Genomic DNA, 24,816 nt, shown 5'->3' with positions numbered 1-24,816 from the left:
GTACGGCAGTCAATCTTCCCGAATGTTGTGTTCAATGCATTGCGATCGATAGGGTGGCAGACACGACTTCCTATGGATAAAGGATATGAGCCTATTGTGGTCTCCCAATATATACGCGATGGTATGGGGAGCACAAGTTCGTGCTAGCACTTGTCGTATCAAAGAGGAGGAATCACCCAACCTTCGATGAAAACGATAGTTACTAGATTTTACGATGCCAGAACACATCTCTAGCCTAGACCTCTAGATGTGTTGTGTTAGGTTCCAAAGCATTGTTAGGTTCATTGAGATTTATTTTAGAGTTTATCTTGTTTAAAAGTTTTTCTTTCAATGGTTCATCACATGATGTTGATTTTAAATTCCTAAAAATGCAATCTACAATGATAAACAATCATTGTTTATTTTGATCAATGAAAATCCTCACTACTAGGGAAAGAAAATTACGATTCTTTCAAACAAAGAGCAAAGAGCACACTCTAAATGCACTTTCCTAAACCATTTTTCGCACACAAGCCAAATGCAAATGAAAATGCATGTATTTTTTATTCGTTCCCTTAATGTGATAAATGCCAAAACAGAGAACTAAGTATAGCAAAGATCTGAAATATTTCATTCAAAGTGACATTTTGACAATTTCTTTTTCAAAACAGAAAGGAAGACTAAACGACACTTTTCAATTTCAAATAGAAAATGCTTTCGACACTTCGAATAACAAAAAATCAAATCAAATACATGACAAAAAGTTCAATCGACTATTCAGAGAAGGAAGACTCCACGACACTTCTCTTTTTTGACACAAAACGACAGTTACGACACTTTTTGTACCAAAACGACAGTTCGATTTAAGAAACTTTTTGACGAAGGATTGTAAATGATGGAAAAATACATAAAAACATTTACCAATCCTAATCAATGGAGGCTGATCTATGTAATGCAAGCATGCTTCAGTAATGAGGTACTGTTCATAAGCAGCAAAACAACTAAATAGAGCTGAAAACAAGGACAAAAAAGCCCCAAATTTAAAAAAGGGAAATAGACTCAGTCAGTCATCGCACCTAAGCTTCATAGAAAAAAGTATGAATCGCACCTGCTACACTTGGGAAGTCTGATGCATACTGGTTGATAGTGATAGATAGTCCGATGCGCCAGGGAGCATAACTAAGGTTGGTTTTGGCTCAAATTTGCAGCTAATTTCAGTGAGTTAAGTTGAGCTATGATGGACAGCAAAGAGCAAAGTACAGAGGAATGATCTTGGGAGGTTACTGAGATACCAAAAGGGCATCTAGAATGCTTGTAAGTCAAATGTTCAATTCATAAACTAAACCAGAGATTGACTGAAGCAGCATTCATCTACTATGCAATTGCACGGCAAGAGCAGTTCGAAGGCTATCTGGCTAACTTCAGGCTCCGTCTATAGTTTATAAAGAAAAAAACAATAACAAACAAACATCTACTCAATCCCCAGCGGAGTCGCCATTTTGTTTCCGGGAAAACTAGTGTCTTTTCGATCGACTATCCCTCTAGGATTGGCAGCTATCCTAGAAACAAGCAATTAAAGAAATTTGCGATTTCCTCTATGTATGATAGATAAGAGAGAGGCAAAGGAACCAACCTGGATCTTCCACTTAACTCCTTGCTTGATCTCTCTCCCCTTTGACAGAGCTTGCAACTCCTCTCCTACTCATCCTGCTTCAAGAATACTTGTAGAAACAAAGTAACAAAACACCGTCAAAGCATCTTGATCTATTATATCATAAGCATTTCAAAATCAGAAATACAATGAACATATAATGGCATTCCTAAATAACAACATTCACAAATACACAATTGTATGGAGGAAAACTCAAAGAACTTTATTAAATATGAAGGGAAAATTACAACCCAGCTATCTGATCCAGCATCATCCTCCCAGCATCAAAGCCCTCTTCACCTCATGAAAAGCAAGATCACACCAACAATACAATGCTCTTTCTCAATCGCAAACTATCAGTACTTCCTTCCAAATTACAAAATTCTAGCCTTCAGATCTCTCAGATGAGGGATCCATTTATAGATGTGTGCAAGGGTGTGAGTTATCTCTAGGTTTTTTATTAGTGTCAATCCACTTGTTGTTTTTGCTTCCACTTGGAGATTTCTTAGATCTCTTACTCATCCTTGGGTGAATTTAGAGAGGCAAGTGTCATAGGAGAAGTTTCTAGAAGATTCCATGATAATCCACTTAGCAAATTGTCTCAGAAATTTGTCTATCCTCGCTCATCGCACCCTGCAGAAGGCCTCTTCAGTATGCATCACACCTGGCCAGTGTAGCAGTCAGTATGCATCGCACCCCGATAGTGGAGCAGTCAGTATGCATCGCACCCCGATAGTGGAGCAGTCAGTATGGTCCAGTTTTGGCCAGTTCTGGATGGTTTTTCAGGTGGAACTTTTGGGGAATGATGTAATCAGTTGATTGTGATCCTTTAGGGTATGAAACAACACTTTTAGAGGTTAAAGAGCCTAGTTTATTGACATATAAGATTGGGGTTGCAGTGCCCAAATATGTCTATAACAGGGTAGTCGACATTTATGGTGAAAATATTTGGAAGTCTTCCACCATTAATGTTGAGAGGAAGATATCCTAAGTGATAATGTTGCCCTAATGGAGAAAGGCTCTATGTTGCCCTAATGAAGAAGCCCTAACACAGTTAATCAAAGAAGGTTATTCCTAGGCATGGGTTTAGGAATCATTTTGTTTTGCGTTTTCTTCTTGTAGTAGGGCCGAGTTAGAGCAGCACTAGATCAAGTCTGTTGGAGGAACAAGTATAATGTTTTTGCTTCCTTGAAGCTACAGGAAGACCATTTGTTAGGCTACAGGCCATAACACCATAGTCAAGGTTTGTTTATGAATGTTTGAGGGCTTATTAAATTGCACAGATTAGCAAGATATCCCTAGAGTTTTCCAAGGTTATTTTGATGACTGTTGGAGGATTACTTGGTGCCGTAACCAATCATCATGATGACAGCTGAAAACTATTATTGACTGAGTCCAATTTCATGAAGCAGACATAGCTAGTGTAGCAGCATGATGATATGGTTCAGCAGCATGATGTGTGCAGCATGCATTTGGATGCATCATAGTGCAAGCTCAGCATGGTGCAGCATGAGGAGTGCAGATCACTGATGGGTGCAACATTGAGTGAAGATCAATGATGAGTGCAACATTGGGTGCAGATCTGTGATGAAAGCAGCTCAGTGATTGGAGCAGCAAGTGACAAGAGTAGTAGCATGAAGTGCATAGCATGGTCATTAGGTCCAGCATTGTGATGATGAGTGCAGCATGGTGCATCACGGTGAGGTGCAGCATGTGGACAAGATGCAACACAATGATAGGTGGAGGAGTCATCTTGGAGAATCAGTTGAATCAACATGTCTTCAACTGATCTCGTGTAAAGATGAATCTAGAAAGTTGAAGTGTTGACTTCTATTGTAAATGTACTATCTCCCTCTCTATGTTGAACTATTTAAGAACATATAAGAAGAATTGAGCATCTGCAAGGGAGATCGAGACTATAAAATACATTGCCCAGAGAAAGGGAAAATGCAAGAAAGGGGCTGCATGATAGACGCAAGGGGTACAACAGAAGAAGATGCGACAAAAGAAGTTGTGATAGAAGAAGCTGCGATGGATGAACTGCGCCATGGGGGTTGGTGCTGTGTAGCTGGGTCCAAAAGTAGTCATTGAAGACACTGTTCATGATTGGATAGCGAAAATCCTATTAGGAGGAGCGGGTAGTCGAAACTTATGGTGAAAATATTTGGAATTCTGCCGCCAAAGATGCATTTATGATTAGAAAATGGAGGGGACAATCCGATTTGAATTCAGAATCACCCATAAATTTGGCATGTTGGTCTATCGTAGAACACTTTGCCTTCTGCAAATTGTGTATGAGCCCTCTTTTTTTCACTCTATGAATCAGTAGGTTTGGGAGGATTTGGTTTCAAGTCTGACATTTGTGAGACTTCCTGAGTGGAACCAAAGATTATCCTTGAACAGATGTTTGCCGAACCTGTAAGTTCCGAAGCCGCTGTCTCTCAAGCAGAAGCCCCATAAGTTATGTCAATGGAAGCTACGCCATCTGTGCCTACAACACTAAGGTCTCCTAGCCCAAAGCCATCTATTGCTAAGAAAAGCAACAAGTTGATGAGATCAGGGTGACTGCATCGACTTTGGCATTAGTCCAGTGCATCACATGATTACAAGAAATGAATATGCTACTGGCACAGGTTGAGGAGCTGTAGTGCAAAGTAGCAGTTTTGAAGGCTCGAATTCAACCATGGACAAAGGAAGTGAGCTATATTACTCTGGCTATCCATGGGAAGATGAAGAATTTCCAGTAGACACAAAGGACCATACGCCTCGTGATGGAGGGGACAACTACAGAGAAGTTGGTCAAATAAGTGCAACAGGCCATAGTACATAACACATCGGACCTTGAAGTATTGAAGCTGGAGTTCAGTGACCTCTGCAACAAAGTAGAGAAGCTAGTTGAGTGACACGAGGGTGAATCACCATATTTTTGTTGGGGGCCTATTAGGATGGGGTCCCTAAGGGTCAATCTTTTTTAGTTTAGTCAATTTTTGTAATATTTTTTGTTAAAGAAGGTAAGGTGTCCACGAAATGTGGAAGTGGAGCGCAAAGCCAAGTAAGAGCCAAAGGGGCATTAGTCCCTTGTATGGGTAGGTGATAGGATGGTTTGAGACTCAACCATGGTCCGTGAGCCATGGTATTGTAATGAAAATGTTATATATAGTTGAGTCATAGCAAGTCTAAGTAACTTTTTATGAAGAATTTTTGTAAGGGCAAGGCACTAAGGCAGGAAAACTTTATTTCATATACTTAGCCAAAAGGGGAAGGCTCCTGCAGCTGAGTGCACACAGACCTTGGTAAGTTCGCAAGCTAAGTGTGCAGGCCTTTGCAGCTGAGTGTGCAGGGAGGAGAAGTATGTAATTGAAGGCTTATTCATAATAAATACTGTTTTGGGAAGAAATTTTGATGCATCTGTGCCTTGTTATTTACTTATGTTTAAGCTTATGCATCTGCACTTTGTGATCTGTTTTATGTGAATTAATGCTTATTTTCTGCGGGAAACGGGGAAACCTGTAATATTCTTGGGTAATAAATATAATTAACCATGTTTGCAAGGATTGGGAAGTCGTTAGATAGATTTGCTGGTGTTAGCTATCCGAAAAGGGTAGATCTATGCAATGACATATATTGGCCATAAGGGATTCAGAATACACATTTATCGCGTGAAACTAGTTGATCTGTATCTTTTATGCATGATAAGTACAAATAAGTACCTTCACGAAGATCTAAAGATCATTTTGATAGAGTTGTATTAGATGATAGTAGGAAGGAATAGGTTTGCGCAAAAGTAGATATAAACCCTAAGAACCTTAGGAAACCATCACACAGGCCTCTGAATGCAGAAACCTGGTTCTAGCATCCCCCAATACTGCTTTGGGTGAGACTACAGCTTGCACTATGCAGTTTGTTGACGAAAGGGCCAACAATTAGGGTTTTGTTGGTTGGCACGAATAACTTTGAGCCTTGGTCATGCCCCCTTAAGCCTACAGAAGGACACATGAAAGTGATGTGAATTCCATAAGAGCTCCACTCACAACACAAGTGAGTGTTGGGCCAAGCACTCACTGGTGGATGAGATGAAGGCTTTAGAATCAGATGCATGTTTTGACTCTAAGTCAGAACCCGACAAGGGGAATGACAAAGGGAAGTAGAGTATCGATGCGAAGCCTAAAAACATCGTTTCCACCATGAAGATCCAGAAGGAGGAACCCAAAGATCCAAAGGAGGAGGAGTGCCTCTTCTACTCCCAGATGTGGGTAAAGGATTCCTCGCTACAGTTCATTGTTGATAGCCAAAAGAACCTCATTTCAGCAGAGGTTGTGAAGCGGCTGGGCTTAACGACCACAACACACGCGCAACCGTACACCATCAGGTGGTTTCACCAAGGATGAGATCTTCGTGTGAGAAAGTAGTGCCACCTTCAATATAGCATCAAGCCCTTCACGGATGAGGTATTATGTGACGTTTCTACCCTTAATGTTTGTGATGTATTATTAGGTCAACCATAATTGTGGAAGCAAAATGTTGTGTATGAGTCAAGGCCTCGCGTTTTTATTGTTACCTTGGGAAATAATTTGTACAAAATACCAGAGGTAGCACTGCCTACCACCATCTCTTTGGTTACACCAAAACAATGCAGTAAGCTCATTTCGAAAATTGGGAAATTTGTTTTCCTGATGATATGCCCTTAGGGAAAGAAGGAGATGGTGACCACAACCTCTGGACAGGGCCCCTCTGCACGACAACAACAGATGGACAAGGTTTTGGAGGAGTATGAGGACATATTCACCTCCCCTGCAGGGGTGCCTCTGCACTATCAAGTCAAGCACTCCATCGATCTAACACCATGTTCTTTGTTTCCTAATGGACCAAAATATCAACGCTCCATTCTGGAGAACGAAAAAATCAAGAGGCAGATTCAGGAGCTGCAGCAGAAAGGTCACATCCATTTAATTTCATTGCCTTGTAGGAACCCGATCATGTTAGTACAAAAGAAGGATGGGACTTGGAGACTCTATATTGACTATCCGGCACTGAACAAGATCATTTTCCGGAATAGGTACCCAATCCCACAGATTGATGACCTTCTAGAACAACTCAAGGGGGGAAATATTTAAGCAAGATTGACTTGAAGTTTGAATATCACCATGTACCAATCGAACCCTACGATGTGTGGAAGACTGCCTTCAAATCCGAGGAGGGCCTTTTTGAATGGTTGGTTATGCCTTTCGGGTTGACGAATGCTCCTACAACCTTCATGAGGCTAATGGATGACATCTTGTGGCCATTCACCAACTCATTTGTAGTGGTATACTTGGATGACATCCTAATCTTCATCTAGAGTTGGGAATAGCACCTCCACCACATCCGAGAGGTTCTCCAAACACCACGGCAACATAGGCTGTGTGCCAATTTAGAGAAGTGCACTTTTGGCATCACCCAGGTTCAGTATCTGGGATACATTATTGATGAATGCGGGTTGAATTTGGATACAACCATGATCCAATTCATTCGGGGTTTGTTTACGGGAAAACTAGTGTCCATTCAGAGCTACTAGTCCCACTAAGACGGGTAGCTATCTAGAAACAAACAATTCCAAGAAACTTGTGTTTCCCTTTATGAGAGATAGATGAGAGAGAAGCAGAGAGTACCAACCTCAGTTTTTCATTTGGATCCTTGCTTGTTTCCAATCCTTTCTCATTTGTCCCACTTCAAAGAACACCTGCAAAGTCAAAGCAACAAACTACCATCAAAGCATAGAGATCTATAACCATAAACAATGTAGAATCATATGTACATTAACCATACAAATGCATACACAAATACAAGATTCAGAAATATACAAGTATATGGAGGAAAACTTGAATAGCTTTATTGGTAGAAGTAGAAGAAGAGAGGATTACAACCCAGTTGTCTGATCCAGAGCCATCCTCCCAACATGAAAGCCCTCTTCACCTCATGAAAAGCTAGATCACCCAACAATACAATGTCTCACAGAGAAACCAACAACACTTCCTTACAAAATACAAAATTCCAGCCTTTGGATCTCTAGGATGACGGATCCATATATAGATATTTGCAGGTGGGTGAGTCAGCTTCTGGGATTTTAATTAGTGTTATTTCACTAATAGTTCTTGGTTCTACTTGGATATTTCATGATCTCTTACTCATCCCTGGGTGAATTTAGAGAGGCAAGTGTCATATGAGTAGTTTCTAGAAGATTCTCTGGGTTTCCACCTAGCAAACTGCCTATGCCATTTGTCTGCTCTCACTCATCACACCCTACATAAGGGCTTTTCAGTATGCATCACACCCTTTGTGTGTTAAAGGTGAGATGCATCGCACCCTCAGCATGGAGCAGTCTGTATGTTCCAGGTTTGACCAGTTCTGAGTAGTTTTTCAGGGAGAACTTCTAGGAAATGATGTAATCAGTTGACCTTGATCCTTTAGGGTTTGAAACAACACTTTTAGGGGTTTAGAAGCCCTTGGTTTATGGAAATATGTGATTGGGGTTGCAGTGCCCAAATATGTCTATAACAGTTGCCCCCTAAAGCATGAGGTCATGAATCTTCTGATGTCGGGTGAAATGCTTTATCATGAGGATCCGAGGTTTTTTGAATTGGAAGGTGACCTATAATAAGATATGATACAATACATTATCTTCATAATATTTTCATGATCTAGCTGAGGTAGGAATTCCCATGCTCAGCTTTATAAATTCATTTTCATGTACATAGGACAAACAACCGTCTGTGTGGCAGACTAATAATTCTGGTAGAGCCATCATCCCTTAGCTTGGATGATTATCTGTGCAGCTATGGAGTACATTTGATGTCTTTATTTTCCTAAATATATTGTAGCCCAGATGGACGGAACTAGATCCAGGGTCTTCAAACTCATTCAATCTTCGCCTGATGTACAAGTTGATCCATGTGAAAATATGTTCTGATGTCGAACACGGAAAGACATCGCCTGATTACCAGCCAATAATGTAAGATATTAACAGGTGTGAGAGGAATGACCGATAATGATAATGAACCTCAAGGTACTACAGTACAATTCACATGGTGTGAATACACGAGTTTATGTCAAACACCACGCAAAGTCTTTTGGTCGAAGGCCATTGATGTAAACCTGTCACCGGAAGTGAGAAACTTGCCATTGAGACATGCAAGCTTCAAAGTACTGAAAGGGTTGTTCCTAAGTTAACTTCTTTGATAATGAGCTGATGTCAACAGGAAGTGACCCGTCGTAGGAGGGCCTTAATGAATCCCACATCTATGATACAGAATGGAGCAAATGATTTTATGGAGGTGAAAACGATATGATGATACAAGGTTTAGGGTGGCGGTCATGAAAGAATGGAGTGTGAATGTATTGCAGTGGATGAGGTGTTAGCTAGGTTGGTGAATTCTCTGAGTGGCATCTCTTGAACATATCGGTGACACTGAAATGGATTGGTAGCGTTAACCCAAAAAATGGATGGTATGGAGGACCAATGGTGATATGACCGGCGAACGGAATAACCCAACCCGACTCAATCATGGTGACGGAGTGAAAGTGTCATGTTCAAGAGCGACCTGCTACCAATAAAGTTGTTCAAGTTTTCTTCCCTTTTTCCCTAGTCATTGCTGACCAGTACCTCTTTATTTTTGTCAAGCTTGAGGAGGATAACATATGCTTGTTCTATAATTTTCCCTTTGGGAAAACCTATCACTATGTTTTAGCGAGCCTAGCGACAATGAAACTTGCTCTTGTTTGCATGGACAAGTTTGTCTCTATTGTTTTAACGAGTTTAACGATAAAGATAACTTGGTCCTTTTCAGTTTTAGAGAATCTGAAAAAAACAGAAAGGAAACTCCAACAATCCTTTTTTGTAGTATAATCCCTTGATTCCGAAAAAGTATAAAATAATACGAAAGGGATGACTTTTCCAATCACTTTAGCAAACCGAAAAAGACAAGCACTCGATCTTTTTGTGTAATTATCCCTCGGGTCCAAAATATGAAAATATAGAGGAGGGATGGCACTTCCAATCACTTTAACGAGCTGGAGAGGTCAATTGCTCGACGATATTTTTATATTTTACGAGTCTAAAAAGAGCTTAAAAGAGACTCGTTTTTTAGGAATGAGTGATGTTTTCGGGTAGCAGCTGGTTCCAGCTAAGTTTGGAACTTTTCAATCATGGCAACATAAATAAGGTGGCTAACAGAATCACTCGTCACAACTGTTCGTCAAAAGGGTAAACAATCAAGTGGAGGCGTATGATCGGCTAAAAAGTGGAGGTGATGGTAAGAACATGACCAAGGCTCAAAAGTTGATAGCAATGCGATCACAAAGGTTATTTACCAAAAGATGGGTTCATTTTTTAATGAGCTTGAACTCTGGGGAAACATATGCTCATTGCTAGGTTTATTTTTTAACGAGCTTGAACTTCACGTAAACCTGCTCGTGATAATAGTCGAAGATGTTCAATTCACCATTAACACTATGTTCTCTTGACGGTTGTACTACCTGTACAATTTTCTCCATCAAAATTGATTAGAAATGTAAATACATGCTTGAAAAAATGAGTTAAACACCAATATCTTACTTGAATTACGTGAAAATTAACATAAAAGTAGTTTTTACCTCTCAATTTTACCATTTCATTCAAATTTGGGATTGTTGGAGCTCTGGAGGTGTTTTCCCCCTCGATTTTCATTAGCTAATTCTGGGAGATTTGGTGGACTATTTTCGACACCATTTGGACCAGGTAGGAGCTAACCCTGAGCTCTTCAATTGCATTCTTTGCTTTTCCGATTCTGAGCATGTTTTCCTGTTTTTTCTGGGCATCAGGGGTTTGAACAATTCGTTCTCTCTCCCATCGCACCTAGTACACATCGAAAGGTGCGATGCATACTGAGTTGGCCATTGGCCAATCAATATGCATCCCACCCAGTACACAGCTAGGGTGTGATGGGCACAAGGAGGAAAGTTTATGCATTTGATTTTTCATGGAAATTTTGCTTGTTTTTTTCCAAATCAGGATCCTAATTCTTCTCTTGTCTGTTTTTCAGAGATTCATCGGAGCAAGATGGTCGTTACATGGCATGAACGTGAGCATGAAGAAGAGGTTATGATTTCCTTACATGATCCGGGTACGGTGAATACATTGCAGAACTGTGGCTTGCTCAAATTCTTCTGCATATCCAGAATGAGGCAAAAAATCAATTTGTTGCAATATTTTCTCGATGCATGGGATCCTACCAACCAAGTGTTCCAGATTAGAGGTAAATTCATCCCTTTGACAGTTGAGGATATCTACTTCCTAACTAGTTTGTCGAGGCGTGGTGCCCCTCTCTCACTATCAGGATCTGCCCGTGGGGGTTGAATCTGTGAGGGATTATATTTGCCGATTCTATAGAGATGGATCTCAGCCGACTAGGGACGACAAGATCAGTATTCGATATGTCATTGACTGGTCCTTGAGGACTATGTTATTCACCTTTGCTATATTAGCTGGTCGCGTGACTCTTCACTTGGCCAATAGGTCCTATATGCAGTATGCCTTGGAATGCCTTGAACCAAAGGTATTCAACTAGTGTGATGCAGTACTTCTAGTTACAAAAGAATAGCTCACCAAGGTGAAGAACGGAAGATCCAAGCACTTTGGCTATGGTTCTATTCTGACCACTTTCACCTTGGAGATGATCCCACTGATGCAGCCACAGTACATTTCACTCGGACTACCAGCACCGACGAAACAACAGATGCAGAGATGGCTTGATCTTATGGCCAGACATGCTGGCCAGTCACAGATTTTGTTCTCTAATGCCTTCTTTGAATGGTTTGACTGTTAGGAGATGGTCTTTCCCGAGTATCCATATGTTGGGATGGATTTCCGAGGTGACCCAGATTTGGTGCTGCCAGCTGGCGAGAAGTGGGGTGTCATAGGTAAAAAGATCTGACCATATCTCTGTTTATTGCTTTTATAATGTTCTTGTGTATTTTAAATGTTATCAAGACTAATCAAACCCATATATTTGTGCAGATATTGGACCAGTGCGACCAGCAGTGCACCCGAGGGTAGCAGCTGCCATTCCAGCAGGGGAGGTTATAGGGATGGCTATCCTTCGCGATCTGGACGTAGCTAAGACCCTTGCAGTATTACAGGATCAGATCGAGGGTCTCACCCTTGGTATTCAGGATGTGAGGACCGATGAGTTACCTCTGAGATTACAGCGCCATACCACTGGTGTGCCAAGTCGATGGACTAGGCTCTTACGTATGATCGCACAGGCGGTGACTTGTTATCACCAGCACCATTAGACTAGGGTGCTTTCCTGCATTTTTGAGTTTTTGGGTCGTATGACCGATCTTTGTCCTGGACATAGAACATTTTGTAAAAACTATAAACAGTTATATATATTTTGATTTTCGGAGATTTATTTTGGCTAAGTTACATAATCCCGATGCAAATGTTGATGAAATGTTTTTCTTTTATAAATGTTGCAAATGTCTATCTGACACATAATTTGCTAATGAATTAGCTAATGTGTTTAAGTTTCTGGAAATGTGTTTATATTGAATAGAATCAAATTGCCTTTCTAAAATCCTGACCTTTAGGAACATACTATAGATAATTGGATTCCGAACGGAATAGATGCTAGTAAGTTGTAGGATGACGAGTTGCAAGTCTAGCCTGACAATAATTCGGTGTATGCCATGTGCAATGGCATCAGAGAGAAGCTTTATCAACACGCTATACTCAGCAATGTTGTTCGTTGACCAACCAATACATACCCCTCTAAAACTCACTAACTCGTCGCTTGGATTAAAAATGGCCCAAGCTGCAGAAGATAGGTTTCGCATACTACGACTAGCTCCGTCGACGTATCCAAAAAATGATTCCAATAGGTTCGACATCTGCAACAAATGAAAAAGTGGATTACCTAAACAAAACGATCACTCTTGATGAAAACAAAAACATAACAAAAGCATATAAAGAGATTACTACACTTAGTCAAGCATAGTAACGCTTAAGATACAACCCATGTCGGGGTTGCGACAATGGAATCCCATTGTAATATACCAGCTTGTAGGCTCCTTTTGCTAATACTCACTTAACAATGTAGGGACCCATCCACAATGATTGGAACTTACCTGCTCCCAATTTATCGGATTCCTGATCGTAAAGTAAGACCAGGTCACCTTCTAAGAAGACATGGGGCTTGACATTCTTGTCAAATTGCACCTTGACTAATTTCTTATGAGCTTCGTTAGCCAAGGTGGCATCACGACGGGTTTCATCCAGCTAGATTAATTCCAAGAAATGAGCATTTTCCTCTGAAGTTCCGGGGAGAAGGTTGATTGCGAGCTTGAGAGATGAAATCTCACACTGAATCGGTAAGACTGCTTCTAGGCCATACACCAGCTGAAAGGGTGTAAATCCGATTGCATTCCTCATCAATGTCCTATATGCCCATGAGGTTGAGTATAGGATTAGGTGCCAACTCCGTTTGTGGAATCCAATCATCCTTTGCAGCATGTGCTTTAGGACCTTGTTGATGGCCTCAACTTGTCCGTTAGCTTGCGGATAATATGGAGTAGAAGTATCGTGGGACAGTCCCAATTTGGCAGCCAATTCAACCATCGTGTGATTGCGGAAATGCGATCCATGATCTGTGACTATAGCTTGTGGAACACCGAATCTAGAGACTACATGATTGAAAAAGAAAAGAGCAGTTGTTTCACTGCTATTGTTTAATATAGGCATCGCCTCAGCCCATTTTGTAAAATAATCAACTGCGACTATGATATACCCATGTCCCCCAGCCGAGGTGGGGTTACATGTCATGAAATATATGCCCCATTTGACGAATGGCCCAAAATCAACTACTGGATGCAGAGGCGCGAGAGGTATTCGGGTTTTGCGGTCGAAGATTTAATAAGCATGGCAACTTCTGACTGCGATTATGCAATCTTTGAACATTGTTGGCCAGAAGTAACCTGCTCGTAGGATCTTTTGCACTGTAGCATAACCAGATTGATGCCCCCCACACGTGCCTGAATGGCAATCATTCAGGACCTTTTCGGCCTCCTCATGCATGAGGCACATTCGCAGAACTGTATCGGTACCACAACGGTAAAGTGTATCACCGACGATCATGTAGTCTTTTGCTTGGTATCGAGTACATCGTTTTTCTGAGCGAGAGGTATTAGGCCTATATGTTTGGGTTTGGATATAGATCAGTATATCTCCATACCACGTATCGCTTGATGATATCAGAAACAAATATTCATCCACGATTGATGCTTTGGATGTTGAACTATTGGAGGACAATGGGAAGTCGCATAGTAACTCCGCAAAAACTATAGATTTCTTTGATTTGGATTTTACGAATTCTAGATCAAACTCTTGCAAAATGGCTATCCATTTCGAATATTTTCTTCCTAGTAACTAACACAACAGAATGTAAGTCATGGGGTTGTAATCTGAAAAAATAGTAGTTTTTCGAAAGAGGATGTAGTGTCGAAATCTCTGTACCGCTTGAACAGTTGCAAGAGCCAGCTTTTCAACATAGGAGTACTTGATTTCTGTATCATTTAAGTTTCAACTTAAATAATAGACAGGATGTTCGATTACATTGTCTTCTTGAACTAAAATCATTGCGATGGTCATGTCTGCTACAACTAGATACAAGTTAAAATCTTTTTGATAGTCAGGAGTGTCCATTAATGATCCTTTTATTAGGTATTCCTTTAAAGCATCAAAGGAAGCTTGCACAACTTGATCCCAGTTAAAGCGCATTTCTCTTTTCAAAAGACGCGTATAACCTTTAGCAAGTTTAGCGTAATTTGGAATGAACCTCCTCAGAAAGTTTGCTTTCCCTTGAAGTTTCAGAATCTGAAGAAAACTTGAAGGTGGGGGCATATCAATGATTGCCTGAACCTTACATGGGTTGAGTCGAATCTTGTCCTTTGAAACCATGAAACTAAGTAAACAACCAGAACCGACACAAAACACACACTTGTGTGGATTGAGTCGTATCTTGTAGTGTCGGTAACATAGAAATATAGCTCTCAAATGTTGCGGATGATCAGTCCGCTTTCGCAAATGAGCTGGTAGATCATCGAGATATGGTTGAATGATGTTTTTGATGTCATGGAAGGCATAATTCATTGCCCTCTGAAACGTTGCCTCTGCATTCTTTAAACCGAATGGTAGTTTGCGGTATGTGAATGTGCCCCATGGACATAAAAATGCAGTCTTCGATTGGTCCTGTGAGCGGATATTAATTTGATTATACCCAGAAAATCCATCCATGAATGAAAAGATTTCATATCCGGCACATTCATCAATTATTTTGTCGATGAAGGGTGTAGGGTAGTTGTCCTTTGGACAAGCTTGATTTACATCCCTGTAATCAACGCACACTCTAATCGTTCCCTGCTTTTTCATCACAGGAACAATATTCGATACCCAATCAGTTAGAGGAACCAGGTAAATGAAACCAGCATGTAAAAAATTTTCAACTTCTGCCTTGATGACAACAGCTTTCTTCAGGTGTACCTGCCAAATCCATTGTCGTACTGGTTTCACATCTGGATACATATTGATTTCATGTTCAACTATGCTTGAGTCAATGCCTGGCATTTCTTCATATGACCATGCAAAGACATCTCTGAACTCGTGAAAGAGAGCGCAATATATTTCCAGCTCTGAAGAAGAACAAGATTTGTCGACATGAATATTATCTACAACATTAGGTTTGGTCGAGATATTTATGGCGATAGTTTCTTCAATATTGGACAGATTTCACTCGAAATCCACTATGTTTACAGTATTTGATAGAAAATTAAAAATTGAAGGATGATTAAGGTTGCTGGAACAATCTTCATTGTAATCCAGAAGATGGGAACGATGGTGGTAATCTTCCCATGGTGCCTTTTCTATCATCATCGACTAGATGATTCCTTTGTCTATATAATGTACACGTGACCAAGGATCTGAAGAGGTGCCATATTCCTTAGACCTATCTATCCAAACACTCAATGAGAATTTATTTGGTTTTGCCGCCCAAGCCAAGAAAATTGATTGCTACAATATTTCTATTAGGCTTGGAGGCAATACTGGGCGATGATCCATGCTAACATCATGTTCAAAAATCTTCTGAATCTCTGTAGATATAGAAGATACCATATTGCAGGTTTCCACTATAGCCATTTCCACTAGAGTACTCGGAGGCGATAGGGAAAAATTACCCTTTAACGTAGGGTCTTTTAGGAGGCCTACCCCGATATTTTGAAGTGATTGAAAGCTTCCATGGACCATCGGGATGCTTCCCGTAACTTGTGAACTGTTGGGGAGAAAGGTTTGTTAGTCAACGATTGTAATTCCTCCTTGAAAAGGAAATGCAATCTTTCTAAAGCATGTTGACACAACAACAACCATAACATAAATCCAGGGCCTTCCCAGTAGGATGTTGTAATCGAGGTTTCCATCGATAACTTCAACATCAATTTCTACTGTTTTTCCCCCCAGTTCAACTTGCAAGTTACTTAAAATCCCATATGGGGTGTATGTTCATCCATGAAATGCTTTTAATTTCGTTGATGATCTTGACAAGGGTGTCGAGCCTAAAGTTTTCTAGTAACTCATGGAAATAATGCAGGTAGATGCCCCCTCATCAATGATTGTTCAATGAATAGTTTTGTTGAGGGCTTTCACTTGTACGAGGAAAGTGAGTTGATCCTATAACTGAGGTTCATATCCTTTATGATTAAAGGCCACAAGATTGGAATCCGCTGGGTCAATCCCACCTATGGCTGATAATAGAGCCTGCTTTTGGCAGGGTCAATTTTGCAGTACTTCAAGTGTCGACATAGTAGACGGCGATTGGGCCAGATCCTCTACTATATTATAATCCGGTGCTGCTTGAGCATGAGGATTAAATGTCGATTTGTGTACTACTCCCTTTGGTGGCTTTATCGGTAGCACAACTTCGGTCAAAGTTGTTGTCGAACTACTAGGTTGATCTGTAGCCTTGTTTTTCGACATCTGTGGATTCCCATAATCTTTATTCCTTGTTGATATCAAAGCATCATTTTTCTGTTTTCAAAATGGACAACATAAGCACTTGGGATGGAGAAGCATTGTCGCTAGCAACCAGATTGGTTTCTGGGTCTGGAAACGGATCAGTCAATATCGCTGAGGTTTTTGAACTCTTAAAGAGCTTCTTAATCTCAGCTTTATGCGAACAATCTCTCGTCCAATGGTCCTCATCGCATATGAGACACGGTCGATTAGGTTTCTTTTGCCCATAAGGGTTTTCAGGAGATGTTTCAGGAGACGAATCATCATGTTTCTTCTTTTTGTTTTTCCTTTTCTTCTTGCCCCCTGGTTGCTTCGGTTCTTTGCCTTTGTTGGTCGACACGGCATTAACCTCTGAGGCAGGAAGTTTATCATTTGCCTTTTTACTGGAAACTGAAAGGGATTTACCAGATGGGGCCTTTGCGGTTTGTGTACTTCAAGTGCCAATCACACCATCGCTGGCATGAGAGTCCTTGTTCGATTTAGGAGGAGGAGGACCAGAAAACTCGGGTCTAGCAGCATTAGAAATTTTGTCATAGAACGTGCTAGACTGAGTATAGATCAAGTCTAGATATTGCGCACAAGAAATGACTTGCTCTTCAGTGAAAACTCCCCCCTTAGTCACATCTTCTATAATAAAAGGTAACAATGACTTAATAAACCATTCATCTAGTAGCTGATCAGGAACATATGTCTTTACCATTTGACGACGACATCGCCACTCATGAATATGATCAGATATCTGAGTGGCTATCGTCTACTTAAAATTGGTAAGAAGCTTCATTCGTGTTTCGTACCTTATTGGTAACTGAAAATGGGTTTAAAAGGTGGTGGTGAGGGTGCTGAAGTTATCGAATGAAGCTCTAGGCAATTTGATGTACCATTTTTCTGCCAGACTAGTTAGCGTTCGCTGAAAAAAGCGAAGCCTAATCGAATCATCATTGAGAGTGTTGGATGAACACCACAGATGAAAGGTCATCACATGATTCGATGGATCTTCACCCAGATTTCCATTGAATTTAGGAATATCTGACGGAAGTTTATGAGGAATCGCCGGCCACCAAGGGGTGTAAGCAATTGGATCATTTGTTAGCCGATTCAGATCTGGTAATTCTAAAGTTGCAACGAAAGGAAACTGTTGATTCAGGTTTAGCGAAGCATACCCAGGATAAGATGGGATTGCCTGAGTAGTGGGTCTTTGCATACTAGCATAATGTATTTGATGCTGATAACTTTGATAAGGTTGATGGGCATAACCATTATAACATGATTGTTGGTAATCGTTCTGAATATACGGCTACCCATTGACCCGCAAAGCTTTGTTGCTCAGGTCCTCAGTAAGTTTGCTGTAATTGCGGTTGTTGATATTGTACCGGCCATGGCTGTGAGACCATTTGCTATTGTCCAATACTATATGTTTGACCAAGATGAGGGGTGATAGTACCTGTTTGAGCCTGAGTCACTTCCGTTAAGGAGCCACTAATCGATGGTTGTGATTGAGTCGTGGAGACAAGAGGCTGTTGTATTACGACCTGAGAGACTTGAGGTTGACATACAACAAGCAGTGCTTGTACTTGAGACACCGTCAAAATAGCCGGTGTAGTGGGAATGTTCGACACAGGTTGATTTGGTTGCATTGAATATACAACTCTTGGTTGTTGAGGCAGACCCAACCACTGGATGTAATTCCAGCTTGACCTGAATTCTGTTGTGAACTCTCATATGGTTTTTCTCCCGGAGGGAACAATGAAAAGGCATATTGCCCCCATATGGCAGAAATCCAGTGTTCAAAGGGAAAATTTGTCTTTGTAGACTGGACTGCCCAAATTGATACTGTTGTGAAGGATCAATTTGTTGAGACTCAACTTAAGAAATTCCAAATAATATTCTAGAAGAACAAACAGGAATAGACCATGCTGTCGAAACAGTCCCTAGGTGGACTCCATCTAGTGGTTGAGAACCAGTTGAGACAGATGGTATACCAGTGAACATTGTCAGAGTAGTGGTAGGAGGTCTCACTGTTGCTGTATCGGATGACACAGTCCTAGATGTTGATGGTTGTTCAGACATATCGAATCTATCCAAAATACTTCCTAGTGATTCTACAGGAACTTGCAATGAAGGGTGACTAAATTTTGTAGTAGAAGGATATAGGTGGATCCCAGTTCCAAAATGCAATGGGGTACTGGATGGAAGATCCTCCACAATCTCTTCTATAGCAATTAGTCCAGGTGGAAGAGGTAGACCGTCAAGTCCGTAAAATATTTCTAGTGCCGAAGAAGGTACAAACTCTGCAGCGATAGATGTTGGAGGGGTGACACCTTCCGAATCAGCCCTAGATGGAGCTAGTTCAAGAATAGAAGTGTTTACCATTACACTAGGATCAGTTCTAATGTCCTCTTGTAACTATGGAACTTCTTCTGTAGAGGCAGGGATAGAAGAAATAGTTGGAGTAACTGGAGTCTCTAAGGATGTTGAAACACAAGTTTCAAAGAAACCAGGAGACTTTGACCCAGTTAAACGAGATCGCTTGGCCCGGAATGGTTTCGTTTCCGGAGTCAAAGATGGTTGACACGTTAGTCTCTGTGAACGAGGGGGTTTTGATTGACTTTCTTCCACAATTGTGGATTACTTGATCAACTAAAAATTAAAAAGGGAAAATGTTATTCTGAATTAAATGAATTTTATGACGCTTTGACACAACTTGCTTTTTCAATTTTTAAGAGTCGAGAAAAAGCTAAAGGTGACTCTAGTCACCTTTGATTTTTAATGAGCCTGAAGTGACAAGTGCTCAGATGGACCTTTTCTTTTAAGGAATCTGAAAAGGAATGAAAGTGACTACTCTGGAAATCTAGAAAGAGGGATTACCAAACCAATCGCAAAATTGCAATATACTTTTACATACGACAGTCAATCTTCCCGAATGTTGTGTTCAGTGCATTGCGATCGATAGGGCAGCAGACACAACTTCCTAAAGGTAAAGGATATCAACCTATTATGGTCTCCCAATATATACTCGACGGTACATGGGAGCACAAGTCCATACTGTCATATCAAAGAGGAGGAATCACCCAACCTACGATGAAAATGATAGTTACTAGGCTTTGCAACGCCGAAATACGTCTCTAGCCTAGACTTCTAGATGTTGTGTGTTAGGTTCCAAAGCGTTTTTAAGTTCATTGAGGTTTATTTTACAGTTGATCTTTCTTAAGAAGTTTGGCTTTCAAGGTTCACCATGTGATGTAGATGTACGATTCCTAAATATGCAATCTAAGATGATAAGCAGTCGTTTACTTTCTTTTAGCAATGAAAATCCTAGCTACTAAGGAAAGAGAAGTAGAATTCCTTCAACATAGAGCAGAGAGCACACACTAAATGCACTTTTCCTAAATCAATTTCCGCATGCAGTCTAAATGAAAATGCACATGCATGTATTTGTTTTTCCACTTTCTTAATGTGAGAATGAAAAAAAGAAAACTAAGTACAGATCTGAATTACTTTTCTTCAAAGCGACACTTTAGCAATTTCTTTTCAAAAACGAAAGGAATACTAAGACGACACTTTCACTTTTGAATGGAAAACTATTTTTGACACCTTAAAGAATTCATAATTCAAATCAAATACAATGGCAAAAGTGTAATCGACTATCTAAAAGAGGAAGACTTTACGACACTCTTTTTCTTAACTAAATACGACAGTTGCGACACTTTCAAATCAAAAGATGACAGTTCAATTAAGCTACTATTTGCAAAGGAGGACTGTAAATGATGAAAAATACATAAAAAAAAAAAAAAAAAAAAAACATTCACAATTACTTATCAATGGAGGCTGAATAATGTAAAGGAAGAAGGTTTCAACAGTGATATACTGATCAAAGACAACAAAACTACATAATAGAGCTGAAAACAATGAAGAAAAAACCAAAATCTGGAGGCAGAAACAGTCTCATTCAATCATCACACTTGCAACACAGGGAAATAGGAATGCATCTCACCTACAACACACGGGAGGTGTGATGCATCTAGGTTGCATAGTTACAGATAGTGTGATGGACCAGGGATGAGACTAAGCTTGGTTTTCACCCACAGTTTGCAGCTAAGTTCAGGGATTTAGGCTGAGCTAATGATAGGCAATAAACACAGAGTATAGGGGCTGATCTAATGAGGTTGTTGAGCTACCACCAGGGAACTTAGGATGTTTGCAAGTCAGATTTTCAGTTCATAAACCAACCCGGAGATTGACTGAAGCAACGTTGATCTACTTTGCAGTTACATAGCAAAAGCAGTTCGAAGGCTAGCTGGATTAACTTTAGGCTCCGTCTGTAGTTTATAAACCAAACAACAGTAACAAACAAACAAACTATTCATTCCCTATTGGAGTCGCCATTTTGTTTACGGGAAAACTAGTGTCCATTCAAAACTGTTGGTCCCACTAAGATAGGTAGCTATCTTAGAAACAAACAATTCAAAGCAACTTGTGTTTTCCTTTATGAGAGATAGATGAGAGAGAAGCAGAGAGTACCAACCTCAGTCTTTCATTTGGCTCCTTTCTTGTTTCCTCTCACCTTTGATAGAGCTTCGCCACTCCTTTCTCACTTTTCCCGCTTCAAAGAACACCTGTAGATTCAAAGCAGCAAAATACCATCAAAGCATAGAGATCTATAACCATAAACAATGTAGAATCAGATGTACATTAACCATACAAATGCATACACAAATACAAAATTCAGAAATATACAAGTATATGGAGGAAAACTCGAATAGCTTTATTGATAGAAGTAGTAGAAGAGAGGATTACAACCCAGCTGTCTGATCCAGTGCCATCCTCCTAGCATGAAAGCCCTCTTCACCTCATGAAAAGCTAGATCACCCAACAATACAATGTCTCACAGAGAAACCAACAGCACTTCCTTACAAAATACAAAATTCCAGCCTTTGGATCTCTAGGATGAGGAATCCATATATAGATATTTGTAGGTGGGTGAGTCAACTTCTAGGATTTTGATTAGTGTCATTTCACTGATAGTTCTTGGTTCCACTTGGAGATTTCATGATCTCTTACTCATCCCTGGGCGAATTTAGAGAGGCAAGTGTCATATGAGCAGTTTCTAGAAGATTTTCTAGGTTTCCACCTAGCAAACTGCCTCTGCCATTTGTTTTCTCTCTGTCATCGCACCCTACATAATGGATTTTCAGTATGCATCGCACCCTCTTTTGTGTTACAGGTGTGTTGAGGGCCCCGAAATTGGGTCAACAACAAGGGGATACCCACCCGGTCGGGAACCTGGTTGGCAGCTCCATTCCCGTTTGGTGTAGCTTGTCCGACTGGGGATGACGGGACCAGCTTCCCGTTCTAGGGGTGTGTGTATGTGTAGAAAATGGTGATGTGTGTGTGTGTAGAAAATGATAGTAGAAAATATGTAATTATTCCTTAACTAATCTAATTCTAAATTCTGAAATGACTTTATACTACTTTAATCTAACAAAAACAATACATCTAATCTACACTAACCCGGGACAGAATTTTTCCATTATGCAATCTAGAAAGATTTCACAGAATAACTGGTAATGAAGATTATTCAGCTATCATGAGAATATAAATCAATTGAGATGAACCATCTTGCGTAAGAAGTTAAGCAAAACGGTTGTGAACAGCATATTGCATAATCAGCTATTCATGTATTAAGCACAAATCAATGACTCCACCGTACAAAAGTGCCAAATGGTAGTCCACTCATTCATACGTTAACATATAAATAACATCAGCTGTATATTACTCTAAGAATGCAAGCAGAAACTAGTCAAGAGATAAAAGTACCATTTATGACTGATTTTAAACTTACAGACCTTAAGCAATAATGATCTATTTCTACTTGCTTCTAATGCCTACTAAGAGTACAAAAGTGCAACATCAGTAGCAGGTATTAAAATGCAAACATAAATAAATCTTGATCCGTCCATTCATCAAAAACCCCCTCCGAGGGTGCAAAAGTGCATGTTCTGAGGACAAGTTTTTTGACAAAATTTCGGACCCTTCTCCAATGCAACGAGAAGGGTTAAATACTAGTAACCGACTAATTTTACTTTACACAAATTCCGGGAACGGCTTCAAATGACCGCCCTTTTACTAAAAACAAATTTATTTCTAAAAACTGAATCTAATTTCTAACCGTTTATGTATCCGCTCCTTAGTGCTGTAAGCAATGCGCTGTTCGCCCTGAAAGAGTCGGCTGGTTGTCCTTTCCTTTTGTTCGAGCTTGAAAATTAGAAACAACAAGCGCTGGCACCTCTTTCTGTTAGATTAGAAGATATTTTCGAAAACCTTTCTCTAGCTGGGTGTATTCGCTGTGTGCACACTTAGTACAATCCAGTTTCTTTTCGAACTGATTTTGCTGTTGATATTTCGGTTTCCAGTCGTGCGAATGACTCAATGAGTTAGAAGTTGCGCTGTATGGACAATCCCCTGTTTCGAGAACTGTTTCCGTTCTTTGTTCCAGGCTTTTCTGGAGCGTCTTTCTTCTCTTGCGCTTCTTTCTCTGCTTTACCAAGTCTGAGCTTCAGGATCTTTTGTAAACACGCTGCTTTTGTGCGCCTTTGACTCTGAGTCTTGGACAGTCTATTTTCATCAGTGCTTGTTGGGCGATACTCTAGAATCCGCAGTTCTGCTGCATGCGGCATCCAATTGCAGAGGCATCTTCTCTCTATTGTCTTATTGGCGCTCTTCCCTTCTCCTTAGATGTTTCCTGCATATAGATTTATATAAGTTGCATGTCTTGCAGTTTACGCAAAGAAGAAGGGAAATGACGAAAAGATTGACATGAAAGCATTAAATTCTAATGAATGCGAAATTAATGACATTAATCATAACTTGACTCTTCGATAAAAGCGATGCAATCAGTTTTGGATATTCTAGCATGCGGTCATTAATTTCCCTTAAGGTGCGCTTTCATTTTTGGATCTACCGTGTATGTTGGAGAATTTTTGCGATGAGTCTTTTCTGCGATTGGTATCACAGTATCGATGGCTGCGACGTTATTAAGTGTTATCGTAGATCGCAGATCGCAGATCGCAACATCGCAAGGTTTTCACTTTGTCATTTTGTGCTGCTCGTGTGGCATTGCGACGTGCGACGTCGCATATCGGCCGTCGGCGTTTCTTTAGGTTCTCCTTTTTCAAACGCTCTTAATGCGCGCGATGCGATGGGTTCTCGCGTCGCTCCTTTTTAGTGTATTTATGTGCTTTGGGCAAGCGCTCCTTTTTCCGTTGCGACGCGATATAGCTTTTAGGGAGCTGATACAAAAGAATTTTCAAACAAAAATACTTTTTGGATTTTTGGCTAAGGGTCCCCCTTTGCTTGATGTTATTACTAATATCAAACGAAGAGGGTGGGTTGTTGGTGACCACAAAAAGGTGATATGCATCGCACTCTCAAGATGGAGCAGTCTGTATGGTCCAGTTTTGACCAGTTATGAGTAGTTTTTTAGGGAGAACTTCTGGGAAATGATGTAATCAGTTGACCTTGATCCTTTAGGGTTTGAAACAACACTTTTAGAGGTTTAGAAGCCCTTGGTTGATGGACATATGTGATTGGGGTTGCAGTGCCAAAATATGTCTATAACAGGATTGGCTAGTCCCAACCACTCTAACAGAGCTCCGCAACTTTCTGGGTCTTGCCAATTTCTATTGCATCTTCATATTGGGGTTCTCTCATATCACTTGGCCCTTAAGTCAAGTCACTAAGGGAGGAGCGAAAGAAAAATTCTTTTGGTCTGAGTCTCAACATAAGGAATTCACATAGTTGAAACATCGCCTCTCCTCTACACCAGTGCTCACATTACCAGATTTGCAACAACCATTCGAGATCGAGATAAATGCCTCTTACTATACTATTAGGGTAGTCCTTACTCAAAAATGACATCTAGTGGCATATGACAGTGAGACATTTTCAGAGACAGTTCAAAAGTATTCCACTTATGACAAAGAGATGTATTCCATTGTGTAGAACTACCGACAATGGAAGCATTACATTTTGTAGAAGGAAACGGTCATCCACAACGATCACCATCACAAGTGGTCCACATACTTGCAACAGTTCCATTTGAATATCAAATACA

Source organism: Pinus tabuliformis, chromosome 9, assembly GCF_031772625.1.
Source record: "Pinus tabuliformis cultivar Carrire ecotype Pingquan chromosome 9, CPIR1, whole genome shotgun sequence".
Classification (NCBI taxonomy): domain Eukaryota; kingdom Viridiplantae; phylum Streptophyta; class Pinopsida; order Pinales; family Pinaceae; genus Pinus; species Pinus tabuliformis.
The sequence above is the reverse complement of the archived record's forward strand: the minus strand, read 5'-3'. Positions refer to the sequence as shown.